The sequence below is a fragment of the Globicephala melas genome, chromosome 6 (assembly GCF_963455315.2).
Source record: "Globicephala melas chromosome 6, mGloMel1.2, whole genome shotgun sequence".
Taxonomy (NCBI): domain Eukaryota; kingdom Metazoa; phylum Chordata; class Mammalia; order Artiodactyla; family Delphinidae; genus Globicephala; species Globicephala melas.
The window spans coordinates 107,625,057-107,646,786 of record NC_083319.1 but is presented as its reverse complement, the minus strand read 5'-3'; the positions used below and the strand labels follow the sequence as shown (position 1 = coordinate 107,646,786).

At 55.7% G+C, this 21,730-nt stretch overlaps 1 protein-coding gene across 1 annotated transcript in view; it reads left to right on the top strand.

Moving 5' to 3' along the window:
- The first annotated feature begins 7,556 nt into the window (after window positions 1–7,556).
- The window catches only part of FAM167A (family with sequence similarity 167 member A), a 33,852-nt gene continuing 19,678 nt past the window's right edge, over window positions 7,557–21,730 (top strand). Inside the window, exons 1-2 of the mRNA XM_030879184.3 lie at window positions 7,557–7,779; window positions 13,560–13,659. The gene's annotated coding sequence lies outside the window, so the exon portion shown is untranslated. The remainder of the gene's footprint in view (window positions 7,780–13,559; window positions 13,660–21,730) is intronic.

The following is a 21,730-nucleotide window of genomic DNA, read 5'->3' as shown; positions in this document are numbered from 1 at the left end:
CCTAGGACGGGAGAGGACAGACGACCCAGCTCTCAAACTACCCACCCCATCACCAGCAGCCCATCCGGGACACTCTGCCATCCCTGGCTTAGTTTGTTTCCTTCCATTTCTTCTTTGGCAGAGGAAACTAGACACAAGGTGGTACATTCAGACCACAGAACCATCCTGAATATTTTTCTTCTCTTCTCTTTTCCTCCTTTCTTCTCCCCCACTCCTCCCCTTTCTTTTCCTCTCCCTCTCTCTCTCTCTCTCTCCTCCCCCCCTCCCCCTTCTCATAAGCCTATGGCATCATCACAACAACCATTTTCAAGGAGGGCTGATTCTGTTTGCTAAACATTTTGATCCTATCATGAAACATTAACCTGAAAGTGACTCACAAGGGGTTCTGCAGAAGTAATTTCTCTGTGTGTTCACCATCTGTCACCCGTCCCTTGGTCTCCCACATCCTTGAGAGCATCAGTAGGCCCATCTCAGGGTGCTTCTCCCTGTCTGCTGCCAGTTCTGTCCTTGGACCAGAAACAGTCCTAGTCATGAGATGGTAGTCAGGGTGGTGGCAGGCGACCCTGCTAAGCGCTGGCTGCGTCCCCGCCAGGAAGCGCCCTGAGTCTGTGCCTGAGGACTGAGGCTGAACCACGGGGTATGTGGCTCTGCTCCGTGCTCTGTCCTATTTTCCTAGTGTCAGGTTCCAAACAGCTACTTCATGTTCAAGGAAGACAAACAAGGCAGCTAAGGCACTCGGGAATCCTGCCGGCTTGATCGTTTCATGTTTACTCACGCTGCGGTTTAGGCTAGAAAGAGCCACACGCACGACCCTTCTCAGATGGGGCACAATCAGAGGATCAGTCGGCGCACAGACATGGTAAAAAAAAAACATCGTTTACTGGGTTCCTACTCTGTTCCAAACTTCTGTCAGGCGTTTTATAGGCATTGCTTCTAATCCTCACAACGACCCGTAGTGGGAGGCACTGTCATGTGTAGGTGAGGAAACTGAGGCTCAGAAGGGTTAGATATTTGCCCAAAGCCGCCCAGCAGCAAGTGGCAGAGTCAGGATCAGACCCAAGGTCCCCAAAGCCCGAACTGGGCACTCAGTACACTTCGTCCCCTCCTGGCTGGTCAGGATGGGGTGGGAGAAAGTGTGTATCCCATTTGCTTCAACTTCTATGGGGGCAGTCAGTTTGAGTTGATCTGGGGAGAGCAGTTAAGCATAAGGGAGATTAAGGAGGTCTGTCCTTGTGGTACAATTCTCGGAAAGGGGTGAACATGAAGACCCACAGACTGGTTTCCCCCAGAATCCCTCCCCAGTGATGGATAACAAGCATGCCGTTATCTTTTTTGACTTGGCCCTGTTTCTGCCTCTAAAGCCCATGCTTATGGTCTAGGTTTTCTTAGTGATAGAAAGATCAACTTTATCCCTGTATGTGACAACTTCTCCTGACACCCATCCTTGGCCTCTGTATCGTTAGAGATTGGCTGGTGGATATGAAAAGAATAAAGTCATCGGCCGCTAGGAGCACTGCTGAGCTCGTGAAGCAACTGGGAGTCGGCGGCTGTGCTTCCATCAGCCGGGAGCACCTCACCCCACCCCACCCGCCAGACTAAAGCAAGGCAGAGAACAAGCAGGCGCTACCCAAGATATGGGGGTACAGCCTTGTCTGTGAGTGTCTCACCTGCTGGCTCTCACCCCAGCCTCATTGCAAACCCACAGGACTCTTTCTCTCTGTCTAGCTGGCCTTGACCTCTTGCTGACCCAGACTTGAAGTATCTGCCAGGCCCTCCCACTTTGCAGCTTCTGGTCCTGCCTTCTGCCCAGCGTGATACATTCTATTCGGAGAGTGGGGAGCATCATGGAATCCTGGGTCAGAAGGTGCCAGAGCTTGAACCTCTCGTTCCAGTGATTTGACAAAGATCTAATGAGTAACAGAGCCAGGACTGGAGCCGGGATCTCCCGGTTCCTATCCAAGGCTCTTTCCATCATTCAAAGGGGGTGAGATGATGCTTAAAGGCTCTCCTCTGACCATCAGGGCTGCTTCACCGCCATCATTAGTGGCATCATTTCTTCTTTCCTTCCAGAGTTGGGAGTGCCAGGGAGACCTCATTCCAGCTGTCACTCAAATGTGCTGGTGCTGGGCCTGGAAATATCCTGCAGCGTCTTCTAGATGGTGAGTCTTACAAACGTCCATAAGATAAAAGCGCAAACTCTGCAGGACAAGCCACGGTGGAGAGGGGAGTGACCGGGTGACAAGAGTTCACACTTGCGTGCAGTGTCCTGGGCTTCTTAAACAAACCAGCAAGCCGGGCCTGTAATCAGGCCCACCCTCAATGTTTGAGAGGCCCAAAGCCAACACGTAAATGGAGGCCCACGCGCCACGTGTCCAAATATTTGAGAGCTGTAAACCAGGCTAACGAACTGTTAGACAATGTTTGTTCTTTCCTCTTGTCTGGACAAACATATCTTTATAACAACCTCAAAGGCAGGTTTCAATTCCAAATCCTTGGACTCCTGCAACGCCAGGGGCAGGGAGGTGAGGTCTCAGCCCCACCCGTGGCCTTCCCTCTTTCCTTTCTGACCTGAGGGCCCTTGCGCTTATGCAGGAGAAGCCCCATCCTGAGGGTCCAACCTTCACCCACACTCCGGAGACCAGGAAAGAGGCCTGCACGGGCCCAGATGCTGGCCATTTGGGCAGGAAATTCCTGGATCCTGGATGCCTAGAGCACAGAATAAGGAAGGAACAGATTTGGAGTGGGCACGTTCTCTGGCCTCATGGCCCCCTTACCTGGAGGAGACCCAGAGCAGGGCTCTCTAAAGCGTGGGCTCCAAGGCAGGCCCTCTTGCCCATGTATAAGGCTAGTACTACTAAAATGAGTTCCATTGTACAGATGAAGTAACTATAACTAAAATTTGAGTGATGCCATACAGGCGCACGCCAGTCACAGAAGAGCTAGGACTTCAACCTGAGCCTGCCGGCCTACAGATCCCCTGCTGTGCCCCTTCCCCCAACACCCTGCGGTCCAGCATCCCCTGGGAAATGCAGTGAGCCAGTCCCTGCCAGACTAGTAAGATGGAAACCATCTCTTTATTGGTCTTTCCTCCTGTCTTGTCCCGTCATCCATCCAGGTTTTCTAAGACACAAAAGCCGTGACACTCATCCTTCTTAACCCCCTACCTTCAGAGTCATGTTCAAAGACCTCACCTTGGCCCGTCATGTCCTCTTGCACCCTTCCTCTCAGCCACGGTCAAGCCCCTTCTGGCCTGAACACACTCTTGCAAACGCTGTTCCTCTCCTGCCACGCTCCTTGTCAGGCCTCCCCGCTGCCTCTCCTAGCCAGCTCCTCATCTTCCTCAGCTGGGCTTAGACGGCATCTGACGCCTGCCCAACTCCAGTTCTAAGGTAGATGCTCTTTGTTAATTACTTCCTACACCAATAAACGGCAGGCACCGCACCCGATACTTAGCACCGGCTGGTACGGAGCGAGCCGCCCATAAATGCTCATTGACCGCCCCGCCCCCCCCGGGCTCCCTACAGGATGGCAAGCTGGTCCCCCACCTCCCTTCAGTGCTTCTGCCTGAGTCAACCTCTTCTGAGAGATAAGGGCAGCAAAGAGCCATTATCCTTGCCAACATCAATGCCTCCAAATGACAAACACTTCCTGGATCCTCTTAAAATGCTGGACCCATGATGGAAATGTCCCTCCCAAAGGCAGATGGTAGAAACTAGAGGACTCTGGCCGGGGACTGCGAGTTCTAATTGGGGACGGTGTCAGCACCCTCCGTGTCTTCCGGAAATAGAGCCAAACAGAAATTTCTTCTTTCCTTCCTTCTCTCATCCAATGAATGGGGACCAAATTTTCATCCCCAGGAGGGATACACAGGAGCCTTAGACAAGGGAGTTTGTCCATGAGTAGCTTAAAAAGGCTGGTGGGAACAGGTAAGGCTAATTTAGACTTCGGGCTGTGGGAGCTGAAGACGGCAGAGACCCATCCCAGGTGTGCATTCTTTGCATTCCCTGGGGGAAAGGCGCGTCCTTACAATGGTCTGCCAGGTCCATGGGATCTGCCAGCACCCCTGCCCTGTCACATCCCTGGCATCATCTCCCACAACTCTCGTCACCCACCCCTCACCCCCGCACTGCACTCCCGCATGAGGCACCGCTGCGCAGGCACGTGTGCCCACAAGGTGCCTCTGCATTGGCTGTGCCCTCTGCCTGGAACACCCTTCCTCCCCTCCCCTCCTGACCAACTCCCTCATCTCCGTCAAATCTCTGCTCACAAGTCACCTTATACATGAGGTCATCCCCGGCCATTGCACGTGGATCGAGCGCATTGTGGTTACTGAGGCTGCCCTGCCCATTGCTTGGAGGGACTACGGGGTCAGTGCGCTGCAGAACAAAGTGCTCTAGATTCGGGGTCAGACCAGCTGGGTGACTTTGAGCAAGCCCCCTAAGCTCTCCAAGTTTGGTGTCCTCACAGGCAAGGTAGGGAGAATAGTTCTTGAGTGCCCTATTTCACAGGACTTCTGTAGGATCAAAAGATGCCTCACTCATCTTGCCTCTTGAAAACTAACTTGGATTCCCTAGGATTGATCCAAAAGGCAACTTTAGAATCAGTGCGCTGTCACCAAGTCCAGACGTACTCTCCCAGGCTTGGCCCAACGTTCCCTGATCCAAAGGGCCACCGGAGGGGAAGAGCTCCCAGGTGGCCCGGCTGCTCTGGGCTCCAGCCCTACCTCACAGCACCTCATATAAAAGACAGCTCCATTCAGAGCAGGAGACATCAGGTATGTACCCCAAACACGGGGCCATCTTCTCTTTGTCATAGTGTCTCTTGACATTGCTAATTACAAAAACTGTTCGCTGCAGAAAATGTAAAAAATTAACGCCAGTCTGTAGAAGAAATGTAAAGTCCTCTGTTATCGCACCGTCGAGAGAAAAGCCACAGCTAATATTTGCATATACCCTCCCAATCTTTCTTCTACACATATAAGAGAATTAGATATTATTAGAATTAAAGCTTTCATCATGTCTTGTTTACTTTGACATTGGATGTTCCAGTCTTATTTATTTAGCATGAGATCATTAGCACTTTCCTACGTCATCAAATTTGTTTTGAGAATGTTATTTGGACGGCTACATGCTATCCTGTGCCAGAGCGCGAACTATAACTCAGTTGACCCCGTCCTGTGGTTAGGCAGTAGACGCGAGACTGTTCCAGCAGAGGTCGGGCTCTACTTCCTCTTTTTCCCGTCTCTGCCTTGCTGACTCTCCTGGTTGAGGATCCAGGCCTGTATGTACCAGGCAGAATGGGAAGCAGGGGGCAGAGACCCTGCCTGCCCTGGACAGGCTGCCTGTCTGTGTGAAGACAGAAGACAATGTACTCACAAGAAGCAGGAGCTCCATGTCGAACGAGGGGCTGGGAGGGTGAAGATGGGAGACAGCATTTCCAGATGGGGTGGGACGGCTCCACTAAGGAGAGCATTTGTCACATGCTGGGGCCGGAATACACTGGTGAGCAGTGGTGCAAACGCTGAGTATTCAGCCAGGGACAGCCAGCCCAGGAGGATGCTGAGTTCCTGAGCGGGACCATGCCTTCTGCCTGCAGACATGATTCCTGCCCCTCAAAGCCTACAGCCTCGGAGGGAGACAGATACTAATCAAATAGCCTCACAAATAAAGATAAAATGACAACTGGCCCAGGAAGGAGAGGATCACCTAGGTTCCCTCAGGAGGCAGAAGTGCGGCCCGCCCCCTGCCGGAGGAGCAGGTGTGAAGAGCATCGGTCTGGAGAGCAGAGCGTCAAGCTAGGCCAGGCCCAAGAGGTAGGCAGAGCCAGGCCACACGGGCCCGGTGGCCATGCTGTTTTTTGTTTTTTGCGGTACGCGGGCCTCTCACTGTTGTGGCCTCTCCTGTTGTGGAGCACAGGCTCCGGACGCGCAGGCTCAGCGGCCATGGCTCACGGGCCCAGCCGCTCCGCGGCATATGGGATCCTCCCGGACCGGGGCACGAACCCGTCCGTCCTGCATCGGCAGGCGGACTCTCAACCGCTGCGCCACCAGGGAAGCCCCATGCTGGGTTTTGACCCTGGAAGGGATGGGAGCTGTTGGGTGTCTGTAAACAGAGAGAAGCCAGGATCGGCTTTCCATTCTGCGTCTGCTCCGGCTGTGGAGGAAAAGCTGGCTCAGGCGAAGAGGTCGGGGGCCAAGAGTGGGTGCAGGGCCGTGAGCAAGGGGCTGGTGCTGGAGCTGGGGCGAGCTGACGTGAGCCAGGGCAGCGGCACAGGGGACGGGAGGAAGTGGAAGAATTGGATCCGTATTTAGGAGCTAGAGTCAAGAGGTTGGGTCAATGCTGTGACTCCCCAGAAAACCCCTGTTCGGGCACACTTGCTGCTTTAGCCCCACCAGCCCGTTCGCATGAAGAGGTGCCCCCATTCGTGGGATGTCTCCTTAGACAAAGTCCTTAGCGGATGTCCTAGAGAAGAGGGAAGGAAGGGAGTGGGACCGGGCCCAGATGGGGAGTTGCAGTGAAGGACAAGGGGACAGCACAAGTGTCTCAGGCACAGTGGGGGCCGAGTCCCACAGAAAACAAGGCCAGCCACCTTGGGTCAAGTCACTTTGCAGTGTGTACACCTACCCTGGAAATAACGACGCCTGCCCTGCACCCCCAGTGCTGTTGTGAGCATGGCAGATGAGATAACTTTGAAGGACCCTGCAAACCCCAAGAGTCTGGGAAAAGAACTTGGCCATGTCTAGGCTGCCGCAAGAGTCAGGCAAACTTCCAGTAGTCAGCCCTGGGGGACAGAGGTCCCAGGAGGAAGCAGAACACCCCCTCACCCCCTCCCTCCCCTACCCCCATCTGAACTGGAGTCCCCTGTCTGCCGTCAGAACTGATCCCAAAGGCCAAGCTGTGGTTAGCGGAGGAAACACATGGTCTGGGGCAGGCCCCCCTGGGCTACTCCCGTCTGGTCTGGGAGACAGATCTGGAAGAACGTCTGTTTCTACTTCTCCTCTCTGAGCCTCAGTTTCCTCATCTGTAAGCTGGGGATGCCCACATCTGCCCCACCGAGTGGCTGTGACAGTGTTGTGACACGTGCTAGGCACTCAGTATGGGCCTTGCTGCTGGCAGCTGGAACTCAAGCCGCTGGTGGGTGGAGTGTAGGCTCTCAGCCTGCCGATACCGCTGGAAGGGGGTTCTCCTGCCCCTCCACGCAGGCAAACTGCTGACAGTGGCGAAGCCACGTGGCCACGCTTGGAGGAAAACTGCCTTGGTTTCGGTTTTCTGTGTTTTCGTTTTGTTTTGTTTTTTGTTTTTTTAAAGCCTATTTGGGTTTGGTTTCGTCTAGGGTTTGGCCATCGCGTGTGCTTTGCTTCTACTTGCGGCAGGGCAGCTGCTCGGTTCGGGTCCTGGCCGGGAACGAGCCGCTGGAAGGGCTTTAGGACCCGGCGCGCGCCTTCTGGCCTGGCGCCTCCCCGTCCCCGGAGCCGCGGGCGGAGAGACTTGAATGAGAGGCTGGAGGGGTTCGCGACTGAAAGGCTCGCGGTGGAATAGCTCCGCCGTCGCCAGGCAACCGCCCTGACGCAACGCAAAAAAAAAAAAAAAAAAAGAAAAAAAATCCCTTAAAAAAAGAATAGTGCTGAGAATTCCCAGAAGCGAGAGAGAAAGGGAGGCAGAAGCCGGCTCAGCCTCGAAGCGGGGGCCTTGGGCTGCGGACGAGCGGGAGCCCGCGTCGAAAGGAGGAGGCGGGGACCTCGGTGACACCCCTGGAATGGGCCTCGGAGCGCCCCGGAAGGTGGGTTTGCAGCAGGGCGGGGACGCTCCCAGGTCTGGGGGCCGGACTGGGGATGATGTGTCTGTGGCCGGCGGCACTGCCAGGGGAGTGCACTTGCCAGTCGGGGCGCCGCAGGTCCTCAGAGCTGGCAGTGGCGGGGAGCAGCCCAGTCCGGGGCTGGGGGAGCACGGACCCCAATGCGCCCTGGAGCGGGCACCGCCCCCCACACACACCAGCCCGCAGGAGATGAGGTCCTGCCTCACCCGCTCCTGGGGGCTCGCTCCCCTCAGGGGGAGCGGGACAGCTCGGCTGGACTCCATCTCCCATATTCCTGGCTGGCCCCTTCCAGGAATAAGATCTGGGTGGAGATGTGAGGTTTGAGGTCTGAAAGGGAGGAGCCCCACTCAGTCTCTCCGGGTCTACTCCCAGACCGCTGGTCGCCTCCAAGCCCACCTGGTCCCCTCTGCCTACTTCAGGCTCAGCGATGTGGTTATTCCTGCCCCCAAGGACGCAATCCCTAACTCAGGAGAAGTGACCCAGGGCACTTGGGCCCGAGGGTGCTCTGAAAGGCTGAGGCCAGTGCGATCAGAGGGAGCTGTACAGCCAGAAGGGCCCCTGGGAATGAGAGGGTCAGCCCTGCGGCTGGGCACCCAGGTCACTGGGAGAAGGCGGGAAGGTCTGTGGCCCGAGGCCAAGGGGCAGGTGTCTCTGTGCACCAAGTCGGGTTGTCTGTTCTGCTTTTTAAAAAATCCCTTATTGCTGTTTTTCATTCCCTGCCCCTCTGGAGAAGATCTGGAAGGTGAGTTGCTTCCAGGTCGGTGGATCACGGCCACTGTCTTAAACCCGCAGGCACGTTCTCCCAGATTAAGTTTCCACCAGCTCCCAGCGGTTCCTGGTGAATCCCAGGTGGAATGAGCCCAGGTCCCACCAATAGGGCAATCCCCAAAGTGCCCGAGGGAGGCGTGGCTCTAAGCAGCTTCCTTTCTGATGCCCCAGAGACAGTCTTGCTGATGGAGAGTGGAGAGCTGGGCAACGTCCAGGGAGAGCAGAGGTGGCCTGACCGCATCTGCAGGGTGGGAGCTTCTGCTAGCGGAGTTTTAAGGGGCCTGGCAGAGCAGCTACAAGCTGTATTGAGTGCGTAAGGATGACGGCTCTTCTTTCCTAAGTGCACTTGCCAGCCGGGCACTGCTTGAGAACCCTTCACACCCGCTGGGCGTTTGACCCTCACAATCACCCTTCGCGGGAACATTATACCCCCATTTTGCCAATGGGTCTCCGAGAGATTCAGTAACTTGGTGCGGCTCGTGGGGCTGGTGAAAAGAGCAGAGAGGTTCAGCTAACGAACGTGCTGACTCCTAAGACAGTGCTCTCAAAGGAAGGCTGCTTTTGGACATCTGATCAGAGAGGCCAGAGAGGGGGAAGAAACCAGTCAGACCCAGACCAAAAGAGAGCTGCGGGGCGGGGCTTGTCCTGTGACCTGGGAACATCCCTGGCACCTCAAGGGCCCTGTGGAGCCAGGAAAGCAGCCAGGCTCTGCATTTGACCTGGCTGGCTTCAACCTGCTCCCCTGAAGCCGGGAGAGAGAAGGGTCCTCCCTCACCCCCCTTTTCCTCCTTGCCCCCTTGAAGACCCCCAACTTCTCATGCACTCGCTCCTGTCTTGTCCTCCCAGTTACATGCATGGATTTCCACTAAATTAACAATCCCACCTCCGTGTCTACCCGCTTGGTCTCCTTACAATATGGACTCTGGCCGGGAAGTAAATTAAGGCAGTGCCTAACTATTGCTGAGAGACTTCCACCGAGCCCCAGGCCGAAGAGGAAGAAACTGCTCGTCAGGCTGTTCACTCACACACGCAGGCGGCTTTCTTTAGGTAAATTTTGCCCATGGATAACTCCCTCAGCCCTACAGAAGCGTCTGGAATTACCAGCACCCTCTGGGAGCTGCGCTCTCCCCAGCAATCGCTCTTTGCCTGCCTGGGGCATAGAGCTATTTGCAAAGGTGGAAGATGAATGATAATGGAAACAGCTTGCTCCCTGGTTTGTAGACTAGGCGGGACAGAGTTCTCACTCACAAATCGGAGACCCTCTAGGATTAACCAGGATGGCTCTTAATATGCGCATGCACCCTGGGATTTGGACTGGGGCGAGGAGAAAGGAAGGAAAAGCAAATTCTGAAGAAGACCTCGAAGCGGCGAGCATGGGCTACATGGAGGGCAGTGGGCATGCGGACCCGGAAGGATCTGGAGGTGGGCAAGGGGTTTAGAAGGAGCTTTGCCATCAGCCTGTAGAGTCTGAGCCGCCACAGGGGGTCAAGTTGCCGACAAGAGTTAGGAAGACTGCAAATGTCAGTTTCTACGTGGCTAGGACAGCTGCCCCGGTGCATGAAAGCCCGGTGCTTCCACACTCTGCCCCCCAGCCCCTCCACGCTTGTCTCTGGAGAGGTGTGGGAGCGGAAGGAGACAAGACGACAGAGAAATGGAGAGGAGAAGTTACAAGTGTGCACTGCCTCACTCCTGGCTCCTTTCCTCCTGAATGCTACCTGACGGTCCCCCCACCCTGCCCCCCCAGCTATGCTCGCCCATGAAAAACTCCTTAAGGAAGGGAATGCAGAGCACAGCAGCTGGTCTCCCTGTGGGCACACCCATCCAGGAAGGTAGGGGGGCAGTGAGCTCCCCAGCATCAGGGGTCGCTTCACTCCTGGCCCCTGCCCAGCAGCCTTTGCAGAGCCCTGGGGAGGGGCGGGATTCAGCTTCTCCCGGGGCACAGACTGAGCTCCCGCTTCTTCAAGGCCATCTCTCCAGTATGGCCAGAAATTCCCCTCAGGTATCCTGATCCAGATGTGGGAGCTGGTCATGGGTTCCCAGAGACTATGTCATAGGGCTCGTCCCTTGGGACCTGGAAGGCCCAGCCCAGAGCCGATTTCCAGGTACATAATGGGCCCAGACGGTGACCTCCACGGAGGCCGCAGCTCAGGGCCCACTGAAGGCTGAGCTTGTTTCCTCATTCCAGGAAGCCAGCAGGGCCTGAGTGTGAGGCAGGTACTTCAGCCCCAGAAGGCCAGCTGAGGCGGTCCAGGGTGATGATTATGCAGGAAGGTTCTAAATCAGGATCCTTGAGCGGGAGGCCACTTCGCGCCCTGGTCGCCCCTGTCCATCATCAAGTCAAAGTGACACTACCTCCCTCGTCCTGGGAGCATTTCCATGCGCCTCACCCTGGGGCACCGCCTTACTGTACACTGTCCTACTAGCTTGGTCCAAATTCTCAGGTTCTGTTGTGTTGTTGTTTGTTTACTTGTTTGATGGCAGACACCGACAGCTTTGAGGAAGGTGAGAGCAGACCTCCCTATCAGGCCGGATGGAAATAAGCCTCAGACTGAATTCTGCCACACAGACAGACATTTTTTGAACACTGTTTATTTGCCAGCGGGTCCAGCAGAGTTCAGACGGCCTGCTCTGTGGGCTCAGTGAGGTCACAGCCATCTGTCTCTCTAGGAGCCCCGACCATACCTCCCCCTGAGGTCTCACCAGATGCTTTCACTCTGCTCCTTCAAGAGTCAAGAGTGTCTCAAACTTCGTTTGGCCCGCATGTCTTGAATACCTCTGTTTTCACCTAGGAGACTGCGCTTCTAACGTTTACCCTGCGAGTTCTCAAATGTCTCGTGCTGAGCGGTAAGAAAGACAGCCAGTCGCTTCCCAGAGCCCCCTCTGCAGAGGGGGGACCCTACACCAGGCTGCCAATGCCAGCCGGGGTTGGGGTGTCCCTCGTTGAATGCGGCTGGTTGCAGCTGGCCCGGTGATACCACACAGAACATCTCATGTCTGTGAAGGGTTTTAAGATCAATCATGGACATCCCACCAAGGAAGCAGGACAATGGCCCTGTCCTCAAGGAGGTGCAGTGTCTGATCAGAGCTGCCGACGAGAAAAGACCACTCGTGCAGCCCAGAGTCCTGGGCAGGCAACAGCGTGCTGTCCTGCGCGTTCTGGAGTGCACAGAAACATGTGGGCTAACGTTAGTGGTTCTGCAGCCAGGAGAGGTCCAGCCAAGCACTGTTGTGGGCAGGAGGTGACCGTCCTGTTAGAGGCATAACTAAGAATTCACATACACTCTATCTCATTGGATCCTTCCAAGGCTTTGCAGTTGATTCCACTATGATCCCAAGGTCATAGAATTAGTAAGTGTCCGGGCTGGGCTATCAACCCACGTCCACCAACACGCAGCCCTGTCCCATCCCTATAACCTGCTGCATCTCTCTGTCCGGCTCCCGATTCCTGCCCTCTGTGAAGTGTGAACTCAGGCAGCTCAGCAGCCCAGCTACGTTCAGCTCAGCTGACCTGAGAAGGGAGCAGGGGCACACACCCTACTTTCTGTTCTCCCTGGGCCCCGGAGCGGGTGCAGGGCTGCACTTTGGATGAGCTGCAGACAGAGCTGGAACGGCCCCTCACTCCCACATCCTTATGACGGGCCCTGCCCAAACACAGGGCAACTCTGAGGGCCCTCCAACCCCCTGAGAGGTCAGCACGCCCAAACAGACTATGCAGGTGAGGTGCGCTACATAAGCGAGTGAAACTTCTTAGGAGGTCCTTGCCAAACCACTGGGCTCTGGGACTTTCGACGCAGAGTAAAACAGAAAGCCAGTCGTCCCAACACTCTCCCATTTGAGCCGGAGCTGGTTGTTTCTGCACATTTGAAGCTGGAGCCTGTTATTCTGTGGACTCGGACAGTCCTGACTCTGCCTTGGATGGGGGCTGAGACAAATGCCAATTAGGAGACACTTTGGTGGGGCGGACGTACCCCACGGGGGAGGATGTATAGCCCCAGCGTCTTTAGCTGTGAAATGGTGCCTGAGTTTCGCTCAGCTGTGAAATGTTCCCTGTTCTTAGAGCCAGAGCACCCGCCCGAACTGCCTTCTACTTTGATCTCTGCAAATTGCTTTAAAGGCCACTCTGTGTCTGCTTTCTCCCCCCTAATCCCCGTTGCCATGGCCTTTGGCCAGAAGAGTCCTGCGGTCACATGCAGCAGTTGGCTGGGCGGCGACAGGCTGCCTCACCCCTCCTGAGCATCTCTGCCTCGTCAGGGTTCTCACGGAGGAGAATCTGTGCTTCGGACTCTGCATTTCCCATGGCTAATCCCCCCACTCCCCCCGTGGGACCCTCCGATTCTCAGGCACCTTTCTCCCGGCCTGTCGGGGTGGAGCAGCCCTTTCCCAGGGCCTCGCGGCCTTGGAAGGGACACGGCGGCGACGCCGGGTGACCCGGCAGGCCCCCCGCTCCTTTCAGCGAGGCAGTAAATTAGATCTGTGGCTCCTGGGAGCCAGGGCCTCTTCCCGACCCACAGGGACGCACAACTCTTTCCTGGCGGTTTTCTCAGCCACTTCTTTCACTGGGCAAAAACGATAGGGAAGTTCCGCCTATCCCCAGCCTCGCGGCAGGAGGCCTGTGTGCTGTTCTCCGCGGCAGGGGGCAGGGTCCATCAATTATTCAGCGTGGACCGAGCACTTTATGCAGAGGCCTTAACAAGTATTTTTATAGACTCTTGTCTCACGAGGTCCCAGAGAGACAGAGCAAGGTTTCTAGACAATGGAAGCTGCACTTGGAGTCCAAAGACGCGGGTCTGAGCCCAGCCAGCTCCCTGAACAGAGCTGTGTGACCCCAGGCAAGTCTTGAAACGTCTCTGGTTTGTGATTTCTCTGGGGTCTAACTCTCAGGAAGGCCGCTCCAGCCCAGGCCATCGAAAGTGGGGAAAACGTTTGTAGGCTGCAGTGTGATTTCCTAATGTTTGTGATTGCGCCTGTGATTCCAGGTGTGGACGCGGGAGCTCTGAGTGAGAAGCTGAGCCGTGGCCATTAGCACAGGACGTTGCAAACCGAACTTCACTGGGAGGAACGCCTGAGAGAACACGGGTGAGTGGGTCCCTGTGCCCCCTGCCAGTGCGATTTCATGACGAGGTGACAACCCCACCGGGTGCCGTGGTCTAGGCTCTGTGCTTATTGGTGAGGAAGGAAGTGTCAAGGCCGTTCCACCCAAACCATGCATTTGGCAGGGGAGAAGCAGAGCCCTGAGGGGAAGTGAGTGGCCGCAGGCACTCGGGCTAGGGGTGGGCACGTGGTCCCTGGAGCTGACGCCCCGGTCAGGGACTCCTGTTTCCCACCCGGGTTGGGCCTGTCCAAAACGGTGGCCCCATTCCCCTTCCCTAGCAGCGGTGCTGGGACTCCTGGAGCAGGCAGTGAGGGAGTGAGGATTGCAGCCCGCCGGGCCTCTCATCCCCGGTACTGTAGAATAAGGTGGTGTTTGAATTAGGCTCAGAGACTCATCAAATTCAAACCTGAGGCTACGCGGAAAGGCCAAAACATCAAGTTGAGACCAGTCTCCCAAACCCACCCCGGCCCCCCAACTCAGACTCGCTAGAAACATTCTGACCTTGAAGCTGCAGGAGGTCTTCTACTGGGCAGGAAACCATCTGGAGGTGTGAACTTGTTCACTAGCTCACAGCACTGCCGTCCTCAGCATTTATTGAACGTCTGCTGTTTGCAGAGCCCTGTGCTCAGGACACGAAAGAGAAAGGAATGCCCTTCCCATCGAGGAGCTAGACAGTGGTCAGGGAGCCAGACACTCCCACGGTTCAAGGTCACACAGGCCAGGGTGCCGTGCGTGTGACAGAGGCCAATGCCGGAAGCAGTCAGAAAATGGCCTGGAAGGTGGGGTATCCTGGAGCGTTTTGGCCAGCCCTCAGCTGAGCTTCAGAGCAGAGCTGTAGACCCAGTGAGAAGGGAGTTCCCTGAAGGGCCTGTGATGGACAAAGGGATAAAACCGACTGCCCAGAAAGTCCTCCTTCTTTCATTCATCCAATCACTCATTCACTCATCCAACAAGTTTATTGAGCACTTACTATGTGCCAGGCACTGTTCTGAGTGCTAGGATCACAGCAGTGAACAAGAGAAAGTCACTGCCCTCAGGGGACTTACATTCACCGTGCAACATCCTAGTTCTGTGAGTGAGGAGAGCTATGAAGAAAAAGGAAGCAGGGACATCTCAGTGGGCGGGTCAGAGCTGGTCTCTGTGGAGGTGACGTGTGAACGGGTGCGTGAGATCAGGCGGAAGTCAGTTGATGGCGCAAGGCATGAGGGCAGGAGCACAGCCTCAGGCTCTTAGAGGAAATGGCTGGAGTCTCACAATGGTTTGTGGCAGGAGGAGTGATCCAGGCAGCAAACGGGTGGCTTCCAGGAAGTGGAAAGCAGAGGGCTCTCCTGGTGGCAGCTCGCAGCCCCTGTGGGCGTGCCCTCCCCTGAGGGGTACATCACCGGTGCATGGGAAGAACCCAGGTACCACTCCACTTCCCTCACTAGCATCCCAGAGCACACACGCAACAATAAAGCACCACCCCCAACACACACACCCCCACACACACCCCGTCCCAGCTCAGTTTGCCTCCGCCATGCGCACACAGTTTGTACCCGGGGTCCTGTCTCTGCATCTTGTCTTCCCCCCCATCTCTGGCACTCCCAACACCAGCTCTGACCAAGACCTGGAATAAAGATGAGCTGGGAAAGATGATCTGTGAAGGGCCAGACCAGCGGGTGTCCCCTCCTGCTTCGGTCACCATGGCAACCTCAGAGGAGGCGAGAAAACACGTTCTCTGGCAGCTCCTGGAAGCACCCTGGTGACCATGGGCCACAGGACTGTGTCCCCAGCCTCTCAACCCTGGTCATTAGGGCTCCCTGAGTCTACAAAACACAGACGGGATTTCACAGCCTCCATCGGCCACCGGAGGTCAGTCCTGAGGCCCAGCCCTGTGCGCTCAGTTTAAGATAAACATCAGGGTTTTATGATTAAACCTAAAAAAGCCTGCCTCGTCCTAGCTGCACTTCTTTGTCCCAGACCTACCGACCTGTCACCCACCTGGAAAGAAAAGGGACTCGCTGCTTTGGGAAAGGAAAGAAAAAGGTTCAGGTGTGAGCCATGGCCTGAGCCACGCTGAAAGCTTATAAAACGCAGTGCAGTTGCTGGAGCCCTTTCCCCCCGACTCTGTCCTCAGCCCGGCGGTGGCTGACAGGGTGGACGCTGCAACACCTCATTTCAAAAGAGGGGCCGGCTGAGACCCAGACAGGCGAGGCGAGGTGACTCCCCAAGTCTCAGAGCTCCCGCTGGAGAGGGGCTCCGGTCCCAGAGGACAGACCCGCAGCCCGGGAAGCAGGGGTCCCCTTTGTCCTCAGCCCTGGCAGCCCCTGACCCGCCCTCAGGTCACGGCCTGTGGGTAGAAGGTGGGGATGTGTGGCCCTGCTGAGAGCTGGCAGGCAGGCCTGGCCCGGCTAAAGCCAGAGTGGGTGCCGTCCCTCCCTTCCTGCAGCCCCTACTCCCAAGACGCTGGGCGGCCCCTGAGCCCTGGGCCCGAGTCCGTCCAATGAGCGTTTTAGGCCTGGTGACACATGTAACACGCCCACAGGGCGGCTCTCTTTGGGGGACTGATGGGTTGGGCTCATCAGTCCGGGGCCTGAGGCCCACAGAGGTAGAAGGTGGATAAGCAGAGGCAGCACCAAGCAGAGCCAGCGGCCCTGCCCTCACACCCCCGCCCCCGCGAGTGGGCCCCGCTGCTGGGTCTGTGTCCTGCGGGGACACTTCTGCAGTGAAGAATCGGCTACACGGTGGCTGAGGCCCTCACGGGATCTGAATTTCCTCAGCAAGGCAGGTCTGGCAGGGATGGGGTGTCTTAAGGGTCCGTTCCTGCCTTTACCAACCCCACCCACAGCCCCTGTGTGTTACCCACCGCTCTGCTGCTGGGGGCCAGGGCGGGCCTGCACGCGTGTGCAAGAGAGTCTGCGCTCTTGTATCACCAAACCTAAACCCAGAGCGTGTCAGCTTATGCACGAGGACCCACGGGCGGCACTTCTGCTGGAAGGAGCAGCATACGTGTCAGTTTATCCCTGTGGAAAACTGTTATTACATTCTCATCAAGCACTGCCTGTAGTAGATCGTAAATTAAGAAACATATGAGGGGCTTCCCCGGTGGTCCAGTGGTAAAGAATCCGCCTTGCAATGCAGGGGACGTGGGTTCCATCTCTGGTCCGGCAACTAAGATCCCACCTGCCGTGAGGCAACTAAGCCCACGCGCCACAACTACTGACCCCACGCACCACAACTAGGGAGAGAAAACCCCCATGCCACAACTAGAGAGAAGCCCACACGCCGCAACGAAAATCACGCGTGCTGCAATTAAGACCCAATTCAACCAAAACTAAATAAATAAATTTTTTTTTTTAAAAAAAAGACAAGAAACATATCAACTATGAATGCGGATGGACTCTTGGTAAAAGCTTCTTTGAGTCCACAATGGTCATCCGCTCTCTGGTTCTCAGCTGGAGGTGGCACCCTCTAAGGGACACGTGGAAATGGGGGGAGGGAGCCTCTCTTGGTATTCAGGTGGTTTTATGACACTGCTTAGCTGTCAGTCCTATGCTTTGCCTCCCCCTCATTTCAGTCAGCGCTCCTGGTTATAAGCAACAGAAAGCAGTGTTATTGTAAGGTGTACACAGAATTGGCAGGAGGTAGAGACCCAAGAGAGAAAACAGGCAGAGTCGGGGCAGCTCAGAAAACCGAGAGGCGAGAGGGCCCATAGTGATCTGTCTGAGACCCACTCATCGGGGCACTAGGTTTTTATTCACACAAACACCCCCTCCCGGAACACTTCTGACACCAGATGTGTGAGTTTCCCACCCCAAACAACCCTCCAGTTCTCTGCAGACACCAACTGGGTGTTCTACGATTTAACTCAATTTTGACACTATCCAACTAAGGGTAGCATCAGACCCCACAAGTTAAGGACTCAGTCCCACAAGACTGTCCCCCACTTCACACACCAATTGCAAGTCCCAGGTTGTCACCTGAACTTCTGACCAACTGGCTGTAAACCAGGAATTGCCCACAACCCCTTCCTCAGATTCAGTCATCTGCTTAAATAGCTCACAAAACTCAGGGAAGAATTTAGTACTTGTATTTACCATCCAAGTGAAGAGGTCCATAGGGGGAGGGGTGCAGAGCTCCCGTGCCCCCTCCAGGTGTGCCATCCCCCCAGTACCTCGGCGTGCTCACCAACCTGGGAGCTCTCAGAACCCCTTCAGTTGGGGTTTTATGGAGGCCTCATTGCATAGGCATGATTGATTAAATCATTGGTGGGTGGTGATGAGGTCAACCTCCAGCCCCTCTCTCCTCCCCAGAGGTCAGGGATGGGGCTGAAAGTTCCAACCCTCTCATCGCAGGTTGGTTCCCCTGGCAACCAGCCCCCATCCTGAGTGGTTTCCAACAGTCACCTCATTAACATAAACTCAGGTGTAGTAGAAGGTGGCTTCTTATTACTAACAGATGACCCTCTTTGCACCTGAATGCCCTGGAGCTGTTTCAAGAAGTGGGAACAAAACTGAGATACTCTAACAAAAAATACTCTTATTGCTTTCATCATGTGGAAAATTACAAGAGTTTTAAGAGCTCTGTGTCAGGAACCAGGGATGGAGACCAAATACATATTTCTTATTATATTACAACATTACCCTCCCACAGTCCTTCAGTAAGGATGGTTTGGCTAAGATGACGCCACATCCCCTGCACTTGACATCTTCCTCCAAGGTTCAACGTCCCTCCGTCCTGGCCTCACATGCCCCAGACTCAGAATCCTGGACCTGAGCAACTGATTGGCCAAGCTCAAGCCTCATGCTCAACTGTCAACATCCACTGAGTCATTTTATGTCCTTTGTCCAACACACGCTTATGTTGGTTCCAAGTGTCAGGAACCCGCTTCAAAGTAGGAGGATATATCAAGGCTCTATAATCAAGGTCAGGTGGAACTGCTTCCCACAGGGCCCACTTGAGGGCCTCCAGCTACCTCATCTGCTTGGCTTCGTTTGCTAGGCAGACCCTCTCCCTGTGGTGAGCAGCGGGGCCACGGCCGGCTTCTGGGTGGTTCTGACACAGCCACCCAGGGGGGCTCTGACGGGCCAGTTTGAGTCATGTGGCCACCCTGAGGCGAGAGCTGTGACTTCCTTCCAGGAAACAGAAATGCTCTTTCCAGGGGAGGGAGGGGACACTGGGCAGAAGTCCCCTCACCTCACGATGCTGGGCCTGACAGCCTGTATCCAGGCGCCCGAGGTCAGGGCAGGTCTCGCGAGGACAGGTGGGGGAGCCCAGATCCCCTCTGCTTCTCTGAGCCCATCCAGATGCGGGGGGAGAGGCGTCCGTGCTCTTTGCTTGTTCATTCACGAACGTTTAAAGAGAGCAGCTTGGCCCTAAGGGCTGGGGGTTCCAGGGTGCAGAGCCTGGTCCTTGCCCTGCTGAAGCTCAGAGTCCGACAGAGGAGACCATGCAGAAAGTTCCTGGTAGAAATGCTGTGGCCCGAGAGGGCCGCTGAGTCCAGCGTTATGAGCCAGCCTGGAGCCGGACTGCAGGGTTCCGAATCCCACCTTCTCACTTAGTTCTGTGACCCCGGGCGAGCTACTCAACCTCTCTGTGCCTCAGTCTGCTCATCTGGGTCACGGAGACAAGAATAATATTGCCTCGTGGGGGTATTGTGAGGATTAAATGTGTCCGTGCACATTAGCTCTTAGAACAATGCCTGGAATGACCTGCTCTGAGTAAGCGTCAGCTAATGTTGGGATGACATAATTGTTTGCCCGATGTGGTCTCGTTGTATCCCCGGGGGCACACACAGCTTGGGCAAGTCAAGAAAAACTTGAAGGGGAAAAATCCCTGAGAACTGAGGCAGAGAAGGGAGGGAAGGGCATTCTAGGCCGAGGGGACAGCTTGTGCAAAGTCACGTGGGCCGTGACAGGGCCTGGTACTCGGTGTTGGAAGGATTGCGTATCATGGAGAAGAAATGAGAACCCCGTAGTGGAAGGAGCAGGCCTGAGCCTGGGGATCCACACAGGGAGAGAGTGGCTTGGAGTTTCTTAGGAAAACGTAGGGCAAGAGGGAGGGAGGGAGGGAGTGTCCCTTGAGAGAGGGCCGGAGAGACAGAGAGAGTGAGAGAATGGGTCAGCGCATCCTTCCCTGCCCGCAGAGGCCAGCTAGGAAGTGGGTTTGGAAGTTGTCCAAGTGGACAGACTAGGTCATGATGAGATGGGGTGTTGGCCGAATGACTGGGCTGCGCCCACCTGGCTCCCCCAGCAGCTGGGGGAATTAGCTCACGGCTGGCATGGCAATCTTCGTGGCAGCAACCGTGCGCCCAGAGCGAGCCAGGAGCGTGTTTGAACAGCAGTCCTTGTGTGCTGCGTGGGTCCCGAGCGCTGGCACGTTGCTGCTGCAGGAAGGCTGACGTGCCCCCGGGGGCTGTCTTCTGCTTCAGGAATTTCGTGTTCCCCTGCAGCCCGGTGGCCTGCCTGGCGGGGCATGCCTGGGCCTGGTCAGATTACCATCCGGCCCTGTTTTTCCAGATGCCTCAGGCCCCAGGTCTGGCAGCCTCCTGTGGCTTCCCTCCTCGGGCTCTCTGCCTTTGCCACGTCCCCAGTGAGTGTCACTTTGTCTAGGGCTTACTGTAGACCAGGCACTGTTAAGGACTCGATATTTGTCACCTTATGTAATGTTTAAAATGACCTGTGAGGTTGATGTTATTACCCTGGGGCTGTGGCTTCGTGAGCCAGGGACCTGGGCAGCCCACAGGGCCCTTGAAAATCTTTTTTTTTTTAAATTAATTAATTAATTTATTTATTTGTGGCTGCATTGGGTCTTTGTTGCTGCGCGCGGGCTTTCTCTAGTTGCGGCGAGCCGGGGCTGCTCTTCTTTGCGGTGCGCGGGCTTCTCATTGCAGTGGCTTCTCTTGTTGCGGAGCACGGGCTCTAGGTGCACGAGCTTCAGTAGTTGTGGCTCGCGGGCTCAGTAGTTGTGGCACACGGCTCAGTAGTTGTGGCACACAGGCTTAGTTGCTCCGTGGCATGTGGGATCTTCCCGGACCAGGGCTCGAACCCGTGTCCCCTGCACTGGCAGGTGGATTCTTAACTACTGCGCCACCAGGGAAGCCGGAAAATCTTTTTAGTTAGTACTTTTTAATGAGGCGCCCTGATTGCATTTTGCACCAACCCCAGCAAATTACATAGCTGGTCCTGGTTCTTCCCACTTGTCAGGAGAAGACACAGAAGCACAGAGTGGTCATGAAGCCACATGACCAAGATCACAGAACTGGGACCCTGGGGGACTGACCCCAAGGCCTATGCCCTCTGGAGTAGAAAGAGGCTGACCCGAGTCCCTCAACCTTCCCAGCCTTGATTTTGCCATTCTCAAAATGGGGTGACCCCTCCTGCTTCTCAGGGCAGCTCTGAGGCTGGAGAGAGAGGACGTGCACACTCGCTAAAGCTCAGCTGATCAACGGTCAGCACCGCTGATTCTCAGCGCACTGGCGTTCCCGCCAGTGTTTCCAAACCATCCTGACGCCTTTGTGCCGGTCTTCTCTGAACTGATTTAGAAACCACTAATTAAAATAAGCTCCCCCACCCCCCACCCCCTGCCCAGGAGGCAGCTACAAGAAGGCAGTCGTAACTGTCCCCTCCACACCGCCCCCTACCCCGTGGCGCTGAAGGAAGACCCTTCCTAACAGGTCCTCCCTCTGCAGGCAGGGTGCAGGTGGCAGAAAGGGGGAGGGAGACAGATGTCCCAGCAGCTTCTTCTGCTCACAAATCTCAGGGCTCATCTGCAACTAGATCCTCTCCAAAAAGCTTCGCTGGAAATAACCGGCGCTCCTGGTCAGTGGAGCACGCCCTGTAGGTAAACACCACCCCGGCACCCTCCAAACAGACTCTGGCACCTCGGCAAAGAGGCAGATGGCGCCTGGGAGGGGCCCCAGACTGCGGCTAATAGGTCTTTAGATTTGGAGAGATACTTAAGAAGCCTGTGTGACGGTGAGGCTGCACAGAAGACCCCCATGAGAACACCCCAGATTTGCAGGGCATGCTAAGCCTGCAGAGGGTACATACAAACCTTAGTTGTGCCACTCCCCCA